The sequence below is a fragment of the Vicugna pacos genome, chromosome 8 (genome assembly GCF_048564905.1).
Source record: "Vicugna pacos chromosome 8, VicPac4, whole genome shotgun sequence".
Classification (NCBI taxonomy): domain Eukaryota; kingdom Metazoa; phylum Chordata; class Mammalia; order Artiodactyla; family Camelidae; genus Vicugna; species Vicugna pacos.
This window is the reverse complement of record NC_132994.1, coordinates 37,777,480-37,795,474: the sequence shown is the minus strand read 5'-3', so window position 1 is coordinate 37,795,474 and position 17,995 is coordinate 37,777,480. Positions and strand designations below refer to the sequence as shown.

Genomic DNA, 17,995 nt, shown 5'->3' with positions numbered 1-17,995 from the left:
GATGAAACATCTCCTGATTTTGCTGACAGTGCTGAGCTGTGAGTGGTTTCTACAATCATTTGTATTTTGGATCAGGCCACAGTAATAATAATAGCAACAATAATATTGGTATTACAGCCACTAACTAACTAATAGAGCTTGGCTATATTCTATGGTTCTGTACATTTATTACCTCATTGAACTCTCAACAACATTGTGAGGCTAGTTCAGTTGTGATTCACATTTTATAGGCAAATGATAAAACTCAGAGGTGGTTAAGAATCTTTCAAGATCACTCAGCAGGTAAACTGAAATCAGCCTAGGTCAGGCCAGAGGCTCTTAAGCTCCATGCTATAATTACTCCCCTGGCCATGCTCAGTTCTCAGTCTTGCTAGCTCTTCCCTCTCCACAGTGAGGGGCCTTGAACTATTATGAGCATGCTGATCCCTGGCTGAGCCACTGGAACCAATTCTGATCTGGTGCTAGAGAGATTTGAAGTCACCTCTGCTGCTTTCGTGGCATCTGCTTATTTCTGAGGCTTTTCTTCCCATCTGCACCTCTTGCCTATTCTTGTATCACTGCAGGGCTCCTCTCCTAGCCCACTGGTGGTACCTCCTTCTGTGATGCAGGCCTCTGGGGATGGATTGTGAGCTTACACGTTATTTGCGTAGTCTGGGCACTGATGGCTAACTTGTGTTATAGCCACTTTCACAGTCCACTTCTGGGTGAAAATCCTATTTTATAATAGGATATTAACCAGGAATGACCAGTTCTAAATAAAGCACTAATCCTTTGGACTAAAGTTTGTATATATTTAATATGTTTTCTGTATACAAAGTAGAAATCATTTTGATTTTGTCCCTTTTGGAAAAATGGTCTCTAACATCCAGTGAGACAGAGTGTATTATTGGAAGTTACCAAATCAAGAGATAATTTCTTCTTCAGAATTGATCTTTTGTAGGTGAATATCTTCTATAGAACAGATGTTCTATTAACTAGAGCCACATCGTGAATCTCTACTATGAAATCTGATTATTGAGAACTCTATTGGTGAAGAATTCTTGAACTTAAAATGTATTACTGATTTTTTAAAATTGGTATTGGATGACTATGCTTTTGTAAAATTGTTCATAGACGAAAGCTTACCAGTTGACCAGTTGTAGAAACCCAAGAAAACAAGTGTTCTGATATCTTAGAGAATTCAAACCAAGCTCATCTGTTACAAAGCATTTTAAAAGTAATTTCTGTTTTTAAATTGTTTAATAAGGAAAGATTATTATTTGTCATTTCAAAATCCCTTGAAAAGTCAGTTAAGTGGAAAGTAACTGAAGGCTTTGACTGCTGGAAGTCTTGTTTTAATAACTGAAGAATCTAGATTCAGAAATTCAAAGTGATCTCAAGCTGCTTGGGGCAAAGGTGAAGAAGGGAAGAGAGAGATAATAAAAATCTGGCATACAGTTTCTGCAAGATTTTTGGTCAATAAATCTCAACTCTTAAATCTCTGCTCTGATCTAAAAGAAACATCCAACAAAGCATGCCAATGTTGTGTGTTACTGAGAAGTGTCATCAGGTTATACACAGTTCAGAAGGAAATTGATGGAAAACCACAAGTTCATTTTAGTGAGGATTTCAGAGATATTTAGTTAAAATGGGTTCTGTTCTATCTGGCCAACACTGATAACTTGTGGAAAGGAAAGCCTGTCCATCCTGCTATTATTAAAAGTTGAGGATCTAGAAAAGGCACACACAGATGAGGGCACAGATATTTGTTTTGGAAATAATGCAGTTGTACTTATCTGTAGCATTCATGTAAAATGGCACTTTTAGTTCAGTGTTTTATGTTCCCAGTGTATTTAAGTTAAACAGAGGACTGCAGTAAGATAGTCCCCAAATGTTGGAACCTGGTCACAAAAGGTTCACATTCTCCATGGTTGAATATAGTCAAAATCAACATAGAATCAATAAGTATATTCGTGTGAAGAGAAACATACCTTGCTGATAAATATAGAATGTTTCTCAAATCTTCATTTTGAGGGTGAGTGTGTGCTTAAAGAATTCATGACTGGAATGTGATGATGTAGAGAAACTGAAGTCAACTCAATGATGTCATAATCTGACTGAGATAAGGATGAATTAGGGAAAGAATTGCTTGGAGTTCAGATCTATCTCCTAGTTTCTCTTGCCAGTGACCAGGAACATCCATTCCTAAATGAAGTGTCAATACCCTTGGATTAAATTTATTCTGGAGATAATTCTATGTGACCACCAATTTAGTGGAATTTTCCTTGGGAAGCTTTCCAACTTTCTTTGCCCTAATTTGTACCTCACCAATATTCCATCCAAACCCCAAACAAGAAGAAAAATCTGAGGACACATTACAAGCTCTATTCTTTTGCATCAGCTCTAGTGCTCTTAAATAAACTGATCATATAAATCTTTAACTTCTTATGGGTTTGGTAAAGGTGAGTCAATGAAGGTAGGAAAGAGAAACTTCAAACTATTGCTAATATTTCAACAAACCTAATAGAAATTACATGTTTTTCATTGATGGGGTTATAATAGTCAATTATTCTAGCTAAAGATTCTTGGCAAGAATTATGTCACGTCATAGGGCAGCAACATTGGTTATTAGAGTCTTATGTGTGTGTGTTGGGGGTGGCTAAAAAGAAAACAATGATAGGAATTGTTGGAAAAGAGATAGGAATCACTGTTGTCTGAACAGATACACTCTGGTTTAATTAATAAACCAAGTTTCTTGATCTACAAAGCTGAAGTTTGCACTGTGTACTTACTTTTTTGTGAAGAGTTTCCCATTTACTGTCATGACTCTTTAAATACAGGAAGAATGAGTAATTTTGAATTTTGAGGTAGGTAGGCAAAAAGACATCATAATAAATCATCATAGTGTAATAAACTCCATTTCTGAGTTAACGAGGAAGTGAAGTTGAAAGATCAGTCCATCACTGGAGAGCTATGCAGAAACAGAAGAGTGAAGAGAAAGCATTTAGAAGGTCAGGTATGAATCTAGAACAGTCTAAAAGTTTACCCTTGACACTTCTGTAAAAGAATAATATGTGCTATAGGGCAGGATTTTTTCCATCTCAGCACTGTTGATATTTTGAGCTGGACAGTTCTTTGTTGGAGGAATGCCCTGTGCATTCTAGGGTGTTTATCAGCATTCCTGGACTCTACCTAGTGGATGCCAATAGCATCCTCCTAGTGGTGGCAATAAAGTGTTCTCAACATTGCCAAATGTTGGGAGAGGGTTGGGTACAAGATTGCCGTGGTAGAAAATCAATGCTCTGATGCTCTGGCAGGCTTGCTGGGCACAATTCCTTAACAAAGTAGCTTTTCTTGGTGCTTTTCTTTTGCTGTATTATATCTTCAAGTGTTGGGGAAACCAATTAATTGATTCTAAGGTGTTGAAAGAATCTTTACAGCTAATCAGTTGGCTTTGATGCAAACAATGCAGGTTCTTGTATCACAAGTTAAAGACGTCAAATGACATACAGTTGTGTTTTATTATCAGTCAGTAACTCCACCCTCTTCCAGATTATCTGGCAAAATATGCCATTTAAAAGATAGGAGTCCACTTTTCCAGGATACCTGCCTTTGTATTTTGTTCTAATTTGTCACCTAACAAAATGAAATAGGAAATGTAACTTGTCCCACAACTTATTTAAAAATAATATCCTACGCAGTTGTTTTCAACTTTGTTCGTTTTTTAACAGAACTCTCTTCCTTAGATATCTATTGGGGAAAAAATCACTATTTAAAATAGATAAAAATAGTATCCGAGTAATATGCCCAGTTGTAAGGTCATTTTACTATATTTTCTTATAATATAATGCTACATTTCAATCCACAGATGCTGTTTGAATTTTCCCAATACTGTTTTTTTCCTTATGGTCCAAAATTATGCATTATGATTATTTTTACCACTCTTTCATCTTCTTTAATCTGGACCATTTCCTTAGTCTTTCCTTTTAATTCATGACCTTGACAGATTAAAGAATACAGACATTTCACTTGATAGGATGTCCCTCAATCTGGGACTTTATGAGATTTTCTTATGACCAGACTCAGATCATTCATTCCTGGCAGGAAGACCTCAGAAACGATGCTGTGCTCTTCCCAAGTTAATCTCACAATGGAGGCTCAGGACCACAATCCATCCCACCCCTGGTGATGCCAATCTTGAACGCTTGGTCAAGTTGCTAGCTTTTAACACCTTAAATGTCACCATTTCCCCATTTTGTAATTGATAAAAATTTTATGTTGAGATACTTCAAAGCTATGCCAATAGCCTCAAACTCATTTAGCCTCCACTCACCAGCCTTAGCATCCTTTCCTGATTCCTGCCTGAATTAAAGACTATTATATATGGCTGTCAAATGGTGATTTCCTATTTCCATCATTTATTTGTTGGCGTTCTAATGTAGGATAGATTTTTTTCTCTTCCCCTTCATTTTTCATTCAAATATTTCTTTCTATCAGTATACATTTAAAGATTCCTATTTTATTCAAAGGATTGTGATCTATTACTGTCATTATTCTGATGCTCAGTTTTCCAGAACTGGTCAGTTGGAAACTTTGTAAACTGACCCCCAAGTCTTTTTGACAATGTTTACATCATTCTCTGAACATTCCCTTACTTTCTGCGACAATAAGATAATCCAAGCCCGTATTGTTTCTTCCCCACCCAGGTGCTGGAATCTTTGTGTTTATCGTAGGAGTCCTGGTTCCTTTTAGTGGAGAATATTATCTGGAAACCAAAATCTCTCAGAATGCTCATTGCTACTGGAGCATCACTACTTTTAGACTCTCTTGGGAAACAGAATTGAAATTCTGTATGTATATACATACAGATGCATATATATGTATTTCTACACATAAATCTGTATCTACTTATCCATCATCAATTTATCTGAAATTACAAGTTCACTCCAGTAGTCCCAGTTCCAGTTCATAATCTCAGGGTTATTTCTGACTTTCTCATTTCTTTCACTTTCTTTGACAGTGAGGAACTTGGCTCTCACTATTGACAATATAGGTATATTTTCTCAAAGTGATTGTCTGTAACTAACCTACCTATCATGCTTTGTTCCTTTTCTACCATCTTCAAGGCAAGGGAAGGAAACTGAAAGGTGCAGCTATAGTTTTCAATTTACGTGGCAAGTGTGGCCTTGGGTATTCACTAAAGTGCATCTCTAGAGGTATTTGCTAATCATTTTACCCATTTTTCAGTTTCTCTTGCTCCAGGTTTGGTTATAGAATATTTTGTGGAATTAGTCAGAGAATAACGTTCAACAATTGTCCTTGGTCTAGCTACTATTTCTTAATTTTACCCCTCTTCTTCCTCATCTGTTCTGCCACTGCTGTTGACTTATTTCTTGCTTTAGTTGCTTTAATGGGCTCCTAAATGCCACCACTCTTGTTCCCCTTAAGATCTTCCTTTACATAAACACTAGAGTGATCCCTTTAAAACACAAAGCTGAGTACAACATTCTACTGCTTTAACATTTCTCATTGGCTTTCCTATTGCTCCAAACTCATTAATGTGGTTTATAAGGACTTATGTAGCTTGATGAATTCTTGTTTTCTCTCCAATCCATTGCTAATCACTTTGTTCTCTGAACTTTCTATGTCAGCTACCACAGGTGCTTATACATATAAAAAAAAGTCATTAAAAGAGTAATTTTTGATACCAAAGTTTCTGGATTTGAATTCTCTTTTATTGCCTGATTAGGCATGTGTTTGTGTGACCCAGTTACTATTGGTATAAAACAAACCACTCAAAACTTAGTGGTATAAAACAATAACCATTTTAAGGCCAGATTTTGTGGATTTGGATTCAGAAAAGGGCCAGTGGGGACAGTTCTTCTGTGCTGGGTCTAGAGGATCCATTTCTGAGATGACTTCTCACATGTCTGGTGCCTGAGCTGATGGCTGAAGGATCGTCTCCACTGGGATGTCCACCAGAGAGCCTCCATGTGGCCACTCCAGCATGGCCATCTCCAGGTAGTTGGACATTTTACCGGCAGCTCAGGGATCCTACATGTGTGGTTCAGCAAACCTGGTAGAAGTTGCTTGACCTTTTATGATCTGGCCTCAGAAATCATATAGTGTCTCTTCCACTATACTCTATTGATCGTAGCAAGATTCAAGGGAAGGGGACATAGATCTTTTAAATGTTTTAAAACTGTCATACCTTGGAGGTAAATTGGAGATACTAGAAGTATGGATTGAATGAGATATTTTATAAGGTGGCTAATACTTAGTAAGGGGTTGATAAATATTAGATATTTTTGTTTTTCAATGACATTTCTGCCTGGAATTTGGGTGCTGTTCCTCATTGTCTGATGAAGTTGGAGATGGATCAGCACCTCTCTCAGGAAGACTTCTCTCACTCTTAAAATTGCCACGGGAAGTTTCAAGGCTCTCTGACCACTACAATGCTTTATAAATGCTTGTTTATGTGTTTGTTTTGCCTACTAATCTGAGGCCTCTAGGGCAAAGACAGTTAATATAGTATCACTAGCATACAGGGACCCAGACCTTGAGATTGGATGATCCACTTTGCCTGGGACACTCTGCATTTACATCTGCTGTTGTAGCACAGTTTTTGTTATTGTTGTTGGTTTTTTTTCTTTTAGAACTCGGGTACTTTTATTTTATTTTTTAAAAATATTAACTCTAATAACTGTCCTAAGAGGATTGTATTATTTCTGCAGGAACTGAATCAAAGAATATAAGTCACTTGCCTCAGGTCATACAGATGATACTGGTAGAGCTGAGCTAGGACTCAGATCTTCTGACCTAAATCCAGGGCACTGTCCTTTTTTTTTTTTTTTTTAATTGAAGTGGGTAGTCAGTTTACAACATTGTGTCAATTTCTGGTGTACAGCACAATGTTTCAGTCATATATATAAATATATTCGTTTTCATATTCTTTTTCATTATAGGTCACTACAGATATTGTGTATAGTTCCCTGTGCTATACAGTATAAACTTGTTGTTTACCTATTTTTTATACAGTAGTTAGTATCTGCTAATCTCGAACTCCCAATTTATCCCTTCCCACCCGTAGCACAGTTGTTAATAGTTCCACATTTTATTCTCAGAAGGTTCCCAGGTTGGATGATAAATTATGCAGCATATACTCAAAGACCCTTCTTGAGTCTCAGTCATGTTGTTAATGGAAAGACTGCCCTGGGCCCTCTGACACACTCTCCCACTGTAGCACTGGGTACTTACGGATAACACTGGAGCCTGGGAAATTCACCTCTCACCAACGGGGTAGGAAAGCTGTTGAGGGAAATATCCCTTATGATGTCCCAGTGAACCAGCTGGTAGTGCTGAATCACTGGCAGCATTTCCCAAAAATGAATTAGGAAACTGTTTTCAGTTGACTCAAAGGGTGTGGGGCTGTCACTGGTCTATAATGACTAGAAAGGAATCACCTGGTTAGCTTTGATTTATGTTGAAAGGTAGCTTAAGTCCCCTTTGAAGCCCATTTATGTTGTTCTCCAAGGGTCTTCAGGTATTGCCCCAAAGATGTTCTTCAGGAAACACTGGCTGATGAGTGCTCTTTGGTTGTGCTAAGGAGGAGTTTTAAATGGAGCAAAATTGAGTTAGGACTAAATTGTAAATGAGCTAATGCTCTGATGTTTGCACTTACCTGGAAAAACAGGTTTAAAAGATACCAGAAATCAAGCCATGGGATCACTCAAGAAAGGAGTTTGAAAGAATGTGTCATCACCTTGGAGAGGCCTGCCAATGGCCATTTTTGGAAGTGAATGGGACTTTTTTGCCTTTTGGTTGGTCTTCCTCATTTTTCAAGGTCCAGTTTAAGTCCTACTTTGTCAAAGAAATTTTTCTGGGTTGCTACAGACAGCCTCACCTCTCCTTGACCTCTGCTTCCCCACTTTGGAGCTTGCCTTTATTTTAAAATTTTGTTTATCTGGCAGTTCTCCTGTAACAACAATAGCCTTTGATGCAGCACTTAAGCGTGCCAACCGCTGTGCTGAGTTCCTTGCAACAATAATTCCTTCTAATCCTTACCACCAGGTAAATACTGTTACCTACATTTTATAGGTAAGGAAACACAGGTAACGCTGTATTATTATTTATGTTATTAGCATTACATCACCTCTTCCCACCTAACTTGTAATCCTCTCAAGAACTGCAAACAGGTTTCTTACTTCTTGGTGTCTTAGTTTCCCCACATATGGTAGGAACCCAAAGGAGCAAGTTGTTGATGTTAATGGCTGATATTTCTTTCTGAATACTCCATGAAGATGTAATTTTAAACCTAAATGCAGGCCATCTTGAAAGCCTCAGAAACCTCATATGAAGCCAGGGAAATTAAGTGTGAAGAGAAGGAATAATATATACGTGGGACTTGCCATTTTGAAAGTCCATTGATGTTGCTTTGAAACACAGGAAGCTTTGCTTCAGCATTTGTTTAAAAGAGGAAGAAATTGTTTAAAATGTTAGGCACATTGTGACTATTTGAATATTCTCGGCTTGATTTCCTGCATTGCGTCTTTGAAAGTGTCCTGATTTTCATATGTATTCCAGTGCTGACTGGTATTTCCTGTCTCAGCCTGAAAAATGGGATTTGACTCTTAACGGGGAATCGGCAGTATCAGCATCAGCTGCAATGACAGAGATGTTGAAACGATGACTAGCACATGGGAACACATTTGAATTTTGATCTTAAAATAAGCCACACACCCTGAAAGTATATAAATGTATATGAAATAAGTCTGAGTGCCTTATCATAACTCTGTCTGATTTTTATTGACAAGAATATTTCCATTTAGAGTTCTTTAATTCTTGCCTCAAAGAGTTGGCCAAAAATCATTTTTGTGTTTTGGACTCGCATCCTTAAGTTGTCAGATATTATGTGTGAAGAGGTCATTCAGGGTAGAATCATGAAAATTACAGATGGAAAGTTGGGTCATTTTCTTTCTCCTTTTCCGGTATAGGCTCTTTTCTTTACAGAATATTCTCAAGTGTTTTTTCCATCCTTGTTTATTGTGTGCTTATAGACACAGCCTAGGGAGGCATAATGATAGTCGGCAATTATTAAACATAATCACAGAACTGAGTTAGAAAAGGTTCATTAATATCCTTTCAAGTAGATGTAAAAAATGTTTGGCCCCTTCTTTGGGGCATATGCAAGGCCTCTAATTTATGGGAAAATGAATGAAATAAACAACCTGATCGGTTTGGTCTTGGGTGTCTGGTAAGTTAGAGTTTGGCTTCATATTCTAGCCATAACTTGGGCCTTTCCAATTTGCGAGGTCCCAGAGACACTGACCTCAAGGCTTGATCTGTGTTTTATTGGTCCCTGTATGTCCACATCTGAGCTGGTGCCTGGCAGACATCAGTTGGGTAATTAAATAATGAATTATGCCCAAATTAGGAAAAAAAAAAAGTAGAGCAGCCATGTATCTAGAGTTTTTGACACCCACTGCTGATCATTTTTAACACTGTTACATGAAAAATGTATTTCAGTAATAATTATGCTATGAAATGAATCCTAGTAACAGCCAGAAACATGGACAATGAAATTTTATTAACCTTAATAGATAATCATGCAAATGAATAAATTAAAAATAAAAACAAAACAAATGTTATGGAACAAAAATATTTTAGTTCTACATCTGTAAAGTAAAATATAATACATTAATGATTTCCTGGGAAAAGAGAAAATATTTTATATTGCCATGTACCTTGTTCCATTATTTCCTGAGGCAGGATTGAAGTAACTCAAGTTTTCCTTCTTTGTCTTCACAATTATTGTTTGTTTTGAATACATGAAGCTGTAGCACCCTAGGAGCTGGAGATGCTCACTGCCCTCCAGGCCAGCTCAAAGGATTCCTAGCCATTTTGAACTTATTCCCTAAATGCATATGGGCAGCTGAGTTTCTGGGTGTACAAATGGGAGTTCTTTGACTTAATTCCCATGTGCATAGAGAATGATGTTTATTTAAGAATAATACAGGTACTAACTACTATATATAAAATAGATAAACAAGCTTCTTCTGTATATATAGCACAGGGAACTATATTCAATATCTTATAGTAACCTGTAATGAAAAAGAATATGAATATGAATATATAATGTATATGTATGAATGAAACATTATGCTGTACACCAGAAATTGACACATTGAAAACTGAATATACTTCAATTAAAACAAGAAGAATTAAAAAAATAGTACAGTCTTTATATATTTGAAGATTACATATTTATTATTAAAATTCAATATAACCACAGCAATTATTTAGAATTTGGGCCAACAAAATATATTTTAAATGAGAGAAGTGTTTTATCACTGACATTATTTAAAGTTGAGAGAGCACAGAGAAAGTAGAAAGCAGTGTGCCTTTGAGCTTATTATTTCTTTTAGTTTATTATTTTAAAATTCTTATTATTATTTAAAAATTCTCTACAGACAGTGAGCGGACCCCTCCCATCCCTGTCTTTGGTACATCACTGTGGAAGATACTAATTTTGCTTTGAACACAGTTTGAGGGAAAAAAAAGTGCAAAATCTCAAGGTGTCTACTAGAGTTTGACTTCTACAGTTCACAGGTATCTAATACAGTTTTTTGGATGCTTAACTAGGAGAGAGTGGTGGATGGGTGAGATCCCTCTGAAGGGGGCTGTGGGCCATTGGAGAGTAGCAGGCCAGTAGCAGGCCCCAGGGGCAGAGGAACTGGCACGTCAGCAATTTAGAAAGGGAAGTGAGCAGTAGACCAAAGAACAGATATTTCGTTCTGTTGGTGATTGTCTTGGGCTGGGGATGGGAAGAGCAGAAGCAAGACAGTTTTTCTAGGTGTAATTTCCCATCTCATTTAAATTTCTACCTTTGACCAGAGTTAGCCATACATGTTTTCCCCATTTTGTTTCTCAGTTCCTGAGAAGATCCCTCCCACTCTTCCTTCAGTGGCTTATCTGCTTCTGTCAGGGAATTTTACAGTGAAACTGTGCAAAACAGTGAAACACTAAAATGCATCCCAGGGTCATCCGGAACATTTGCATGCCAGATGCGCAGTGTGAGTAAGGAGTACTTTGCGTTGAATTCCTTCTGACATTATTCTCTTCTCGGGTTCAGTTTTCTCTTGCTGACTTAGGGTTGGCAGGGAAATCCCCAACATCCTTTGTAGGCATTTTTATACACTTCCTCTCTAGTCAGAGCAAGGGTAACCAAGAAGTACAGTTCTCTGAGATGGCTCTTGGCCACTCTGTTTTAGTCTTTATCTTCCAGTCCAAGAAAAATCTCATACAGGTATATGAGAATGCCCTGTAACCTGTTTCATCTTGGTGCTTCTATCTCCTACTCTCTTATCAAAAATGGAGTTTCAAGATACCCATTAGAATGGCTTCTATAAAAATATAACAAGCGTTGGCAAGGATATGGAGAAATCGGAATCTTTGTGCACCATTGGTAAGGATGTAAAATGTTACAGCCACATGGAAAATAGTATGGCAATTCCTCAAAAATTTAAATAAAGAATTATTATGTGATCCAGCAATTCCACTTCTGGGCATACATCCAAAAGAATTGAAAGCATAGTTATGAGGAGATATTTGCACACTCATGTTCATAGCAGAATTATTCATAGTAGCCAAGAGGTGGAAGCTTCCATGTGTCCACAGATGGATGAATGGATAAACAAAATGTGATACATACACACAATGAAATATTACTCAGCCTTAAAAAGGAAGGACATTCTAACACGTGCTATGACTTGGATGAACTTTGAGGACACTATGTTAAGTGAAATAACCAATCACAAGAAGACAAATATTGTATAGTTTAATTTATATAAGATACTCAGAGTGGCCAAATTCATAGAAATAGGAGGTAGAATGGTGCTTACCAGGGGTTAGGGTGAGAGGGGAATGGAGAGTTGTTGTTTAATAGGTAGAGAGTGTCAGCTTGGGGGAGATGAAAAAGTTCTGGAGGTGAATGGTGGTTATGATTGCACAACAGTATGAATGTACTTAATGCCACTGAACTGTACACTTAAAATGGTTAACACAGAGTTTTATCTTATGGATGGACCTAGAGTTGTTGTATTGAGTGAAGTAAGTCAGACAGAGAAAGACAAAGATCTAATGATATCCCTTATATGTGGAACCTAAAAAAAAAATGATACAAATGCTATTTACAAACCAAAAACAGACTCATGGGCATAGAAAACAAACTATGGTTACCAAAGTGGAAAGGGCAGGGAGAAATAAATTAGAGGTTGGGGATTAACAGACATACATTACTATACATAACATAGATAAACAACAAGGACCTACTATATAGTACAGGAAACTATATTCAATTTCTTATAATAGCATATAATTGAATCTGAAAAGGAAAAAAAGTATGTTTATGTATAACTGAATCACTTTGCTGTACACCTGAAACTGACATTGTAAATCAACTACATTTCAACAAAAAAATTTTAAAAAACCCCAAGTTTTATCTATTGCATAAGAATGTGAAATACTTCATCCTACTGGACTGTATGTATGCTTAGAAATAGTTAAGATGATAAATCATCTAGTGTCATGTGTTTTTTTCCCACCATAAAAAACAGAAAATCTAACAAAATTATGCACTTTAATCCCAGGAAACTGCATATGACAAATAATTATATGTATTTTACCACAATACAAGATAATTTTTAAAAAGTAGAGTTTCATGTTTGATTGTTACATGTCACTCTTCATATAAAATAGCAAGGAGCGCTTTCAGGGGAGTTAGAGTCTGATGGCACTTGATCATCCTAGGCAAGTTATGAAATAATGCTTGGTGGTGGGCGTGGTTCAAAGAGAACATGTGGTTTAGTGGTGTCACCTTATCTTTTCCAGGTCAAAGAGACCAATAGAAGAGTAAATCAGGAAAAGAGGTGGCCACCACTGTCTAATGAAATGGTAGGCTCTGTGATCTAGAGGTTACATACCCAACTTGTCTGTATCACATCCAAAGATCTGAACGTCCACTTCAGCTCCTATTGCATCTCAGTGGAGGCTGCTTGTGCAGAATGATTTTTTGGCAACATGGAGCAAGCAAATTAGATGTCATGTGAATTACAAGTAAAGTTTTAAAGAACAAAAGACTTCAAAAGCAGCAATGTGACATCTGTCTTTTGACATTTAGGTTACCAGGCCAGAGGCAGCATCAGTTATTAGTAAAAGAAAGCTATGATTACTCATGGAGACTATTTGGCAGTAAGAAACAGTAATAATGATAATTTGATTGAAGCTGTCTCTCCCCAGGGCTCACATATGCAATAATTTCTTTCCACAATATACTGAGAAACCAGGGAGGAATGGGTATTATTATCTCCACTTTATAGTTACAGAAGGCAAAACTGAGGCACACAGAAATAATTCAAGTTTGAGGCAGGGGAAGAAGCAGAAAATAGGCTTTTAGTTTCCTGATATCGGGGCCTCCTATCTAGAAGCTTGCCTTCTATTCAGTTGATCCTGCTCAAAAATGCTGCACCCTCAATGTCCCCAAATGTGCCAACAGTTGGCTCCCTGCACAAGTTTCCTAAGCAGAGAAGCCACGCAGGAGGTTGGGATCTTCAATTCCCTCCAGAGGTGAATGAATAGGAGGAGGACGGTCACATAACTTGTGTCTGTTGAAGAACCTCAGCTTCCTTGACCGTCACATCTCACTGTTTCTAACTTCATTTGATCGGCGGAAAAAGACAATTGGAATTTCAGTGAGCTCCATTTTCTTGGCTTAGAAGTCACAGGCTCCAGTAAGTGCCACCCTGAATAAGTGGCTTCTCTGTGTTGAGGGGGAGACCACCCCCTGGCCCAGAGATGCGGTTTCGCAACACGCGAATGGAGGTTTCCAGAAGTCCTCAGCTGCAGTGGCTAAATGTGACTGAGACAGTGCAGTTCCATAGACAAAGGTCAGACCTATTTTAATCTCTGAGTGAGGCTATTACTCTGGGACAAGGCCCTTCTTGTCTGATTTCCTGCTATTTTCAGTGATTCACAAGCCTACATCTCTTTCATCTGGGAGTGCAGAGCCACATCCCCCTTTCAGATTTGTTTTTGAGTTAAAATAGTTCCCATCCTCAGTCTTCTGAGTGTCATCTTCTTCCAACCATAGATTCTAGACTGTGACCTAGAAGGAGTTCCGGGAGGAGAGTCAGGGCAGCCTTGGAATGCAAACCCAGGGGAGAATCCAGAATGTAGCTGGAAGTGGGGCTGCTGCTTGCTTGGAAGGTCCCACAGAGGCTCTGAGCCAATAGGTCAGTCAGGGGGGCTGACTTCTCCAAAACATGGCAGAGCTCTGGAAGGCTTCCGCTCCACCATCACACGGAGGCTGGCCCTGGAGGTCTGCTGAGGTTTGTGCATCATGCCGGGGTTTCAGTCAGTCCCATCATTCTGGAACCCAGTGGAATTAGGATGAAAGACACTCCCTCAGTTTCTTGATGACACAGCCCTCGTGTTCCATAATTACTGGTCCACTTGGATTGATTGCCCTCGTATTTATGGGTTATTTCTCCAGAGTGAATGTTACATTATAAAGCCTGTTTATCCAGTTTTCATACACCCTGTGTTTTTTGAGTTTGCTAGTTTTCTCTCTCTCTCTTTTTTAAATAACTTCATCTACTGTGGAAACATCTCAAGTAACTGCTTATTTCTCCCCCCCCCCACTTAACTGTTTCTTAATTGTTTAATACCTCAGTTTTGTGTGGACAGAGAAGAGTTTGAGGAATGTAGCCAAAACTAGCCTTCAGGGAATCTGCCCTAGAGAAATAATGAGTTACCCCTTAGTGACTCTATACTCCTTGTCAGGTACTGTGTAAATACTTTACACATATTATCTAATTTAATCTACATAAGAATCCTTTAAGATCATTTTACTGATGACAAAATAAGGTTTAGGGAAGTTAGGTGATTGTCCCTAAATCACGCAATTAAGATTCCAGCTTAGATCTTTGTGCTGCAATATACAGTAGGACAATTTTGCTGAAACTGAAAATAAATGTTGGATCTTCCCCAGTGTCATGGTCTTTGTGGATATCATAAAATTAAATATTTTCTAATTTTTTTCTCTCTCTTTCTAAAGTAAAGTTCCCTGAAGTCAGTGAGAAACTCGAGTGAGTTGCCCTTTTCGTTTGTTTATAAGAGGAAATGTGAACTTCTGTGATTGTTCCACACATTTTTGCCACTTCCCTAAATCAAAGAAAAAAAAGAGCCACAGAAACATGGCAGTATTGCTTGTTTTCATATCAAAAGGTCAAAAACCAAAGATCCTTTAGCATGATGTGAAGAAATAGTGGGAAAAAAGGATTGTCACAAAATACCAGGAGCTGCAAAAATAAATAAATACATAAATAAATACAAACAAATAGGAGTTTTGAGGGGATGGAGAGAAGGAATTAACATTTGTTTTGGAATTCTGATCCAAATCTAATGTTTTCAGGAGTAACAATTCATCCAGCAAGAGACTGAAGGCTTATGGATTTGGTTGTATCAACATTCTTCCCACAAGTAAAATTAAGAATTGGTTACCACCCCTTCTCCTTCTCTCCTGAGGTCAAGCAAACAGCAGAATGCACTCCCTTTGCTGTGGGCTATTTATACCCCAGAGTAAGGTGGAGAGATAAGCCAATTATCCAAAATTTCAAGCCAAAGAAAAAGTAATTTGGCTTTAATTATCTAGTAAAGTGTTTGGAAACCTGAATTATTTACACAGATTTTTATCTTTGCTTGCTATCAACAGGGTGACTTCACGTTTAAGCCATTTCAATTAATAGTTATTCAGCACTTCCTAGTTATACTAGACTTACCTCTGCCCAGGTAAAGAGGGGTAGCTTCTTGTTCTACAGGGAGAGAAGGGCTGAGATGAGAGACTTGGGTTTTAGGTCACTGCCAGCACTGGGGGAGGATGCAAACGGCTTCTCACCCCCAGCTTCACATGAGAATCACCTAGGGAGCCCTTGCAAGTATATCAGGGAACCTAGTCCCATCTAAATCCAACCAAACCAGAGCTCTGGGGATGGCGCTGAGGCCAGGGAATTTTCTAAAAGCTCCTTAGTGACTTGAAAGCATCTGTGATTAAGAATCATTGGATTCATCGTGGAAACCATCGCTCTGATGGTGTGAAGTATAAAAAAGATGGAGAATACTTCATGTTGTGGGACACAACTAGGGGCCCATTGGTGGCATGGTGATGCATGGGTTGGTAAAAACTTTACCAGAGATGAAGTATGGGAATAGAAAGTTTATTAGGGTACGCTGTCACAGAGAACAGCGGGCCACACGGATGAGAGGTGCGGCGAAGGACAAGGGAAAGTTTAGTAGTTACGCTCCTGAAGGCAACAGTGGCCCACACAGCCGAGAGCCGGTGGGAGCACCCAGGGCTGGTTGTTGGGATGTTTCATAAGGTCAGGTCACAAGGTGCCTGATTGGCTTGTGCACAAGTCTCTGATTGGTTGTAGGTGAGGTAAGAGGTTTAGGGTCTGTGAAAGGCAGTGGGGCTTGACTCTGATAAGGTAGGCATTACCTGGGGCTATTAATTTGTTAGGGGAAACACACCCAGTAAAGAATGTCAGACATCTGAGCCCATGAATGGGGGACATTGGACTTTGAAGGACATCAGTTTTTCCAACACTTCAGCTCCATTGCCCAAATGGTCCACATACATTTGACTTTTAAGAATATCAGAAAGAGATGAGGCAAAATGACAGTGCAAGTTAATCTTCTTGTCCTTTTCACTAGCACTGTGGTCCCCTATATCTGTCTAAAATAAAATATGCCTTCTAGTTCTCAAAGCTAGTGGTGAAAGCAAATTCTAAAACACAAAAGCTCTTTTAGAAAGATGAGAAAGAAAAAAAATCTCTCTGTTCTGAAACTGCGGAATAGAAGAACAACATTGACCAAAAAACTACTTTTAAAATGACTCAGGAATCACTTTCACAGAGTCCTTTGGCTTCATGATTTACTGTTTGCACGGCACAATTATTTTCCATACTTATTTGATGGCTTAAAGAAGTGGTGGTTCTCAAACTTGACTGTGCATCTAAATTACCCAGGGAACCTGGTAAAATCCAGATTGCTGGGCCCCACTCCTGGGTTTTCTGGTTTGGTGAGTCTGGGATGGAATCTAATAATTTGCATTTCTAACACATTCCCAGATGAGGCTGGACCTAGGACTATAGCAGACTAAGGTGGAATAGAACACCTCTCCCAAAAAGCTCATTATAAGTGTGTTAAGAATAATGTGTAGATTTAATTTAGTATTGTTTTCATTCCAAAATGGATTTGAACAATTCCCTAAAAGTATACATAATAGGTTAAAATTTTAAATTAAAAAAGATAAGGAAATTTGGGTGAAAGGAAAGCTTGAGTAATAAAATAAAATCAAACAGCACATACAAATAGAAACTATTTTAAGAAGTAAGATACAGAAAATAAAACATCTTATTTTTTATCAAAATATGCTTTTGAGAGTGTCAATTCTATATAGCAAATCTTATATCATTCCTGAGCTTTTTCTTATTTCTGAATTGCTTTGAAACATACATAATATACTATATAGCTATTCTAAAGTGAAGTAAAAAATGGAAAACTGCCAGAAATTTGGAATGCAAATAGGGCTTCTCACCCCCAACTTCATGTGAGAATCACCTAGAAAAATAGAAAATTGGCCAATCCTAGGGATTCCAGCCAACGATGTGAGATTCCATTTTGTTCTTCCTTGTGTATGTAGCCACAGAATACAGTAAAAAATGAGGGGTAACATGCCTGGTTTACTTAATAAAGATGTGTTATAGTAGATACCTAAACTGAAAAACTGATTTGGAGGATTGAAATTTTTAGATTCATTATCTACATCAGAACACAGAGTCAAAAGCAGAAGACAGTCTGACCAGATGAAGCAAATCAGGTGGAAACTGTGGTCCCCTAATGTGGTCCACTGTTTAATGGGCATCCATAGCCCCATGCTGTCAGGTAGTTGATTTATGAA

General features: G+C 38.0%; 1 long non-coding RNA gene across 12 annotated transcripts in view; it reads right to left on the bottom strand.

Annotated features, from left to right (window-relative positions):
- The window catches only part of LOC140697700 (uncharacterized), a 71,825-nt gene extending 68,731 nt beyond the window's left edge, over positions 1 to 3,094 (bottom strand). For 6 of the 12 annotated variants that reach the window (XR_012074929.1, XR_012074926.1, XR_012074927.1 and 3 more), the window contains exon 1: positions 1,971 to 2,071. This is a non-coding gene — a long non-coding RNA (uncharacterized lncRNA). Of the gene's footprint in view, positions 1 to 481; positions 682 to 1,970; positions 2,103 to 2,771 lie in introns of those variants that run through there. The other 6 variants (XR_012074932.1, XR_012074931.1, XR_012074936.1 and 3 more) reach the window with 6 other exon arrangements.
- Between the last annotated feature and the right edge of the window lie 14,901 nt (positions 3,095 to 17,995).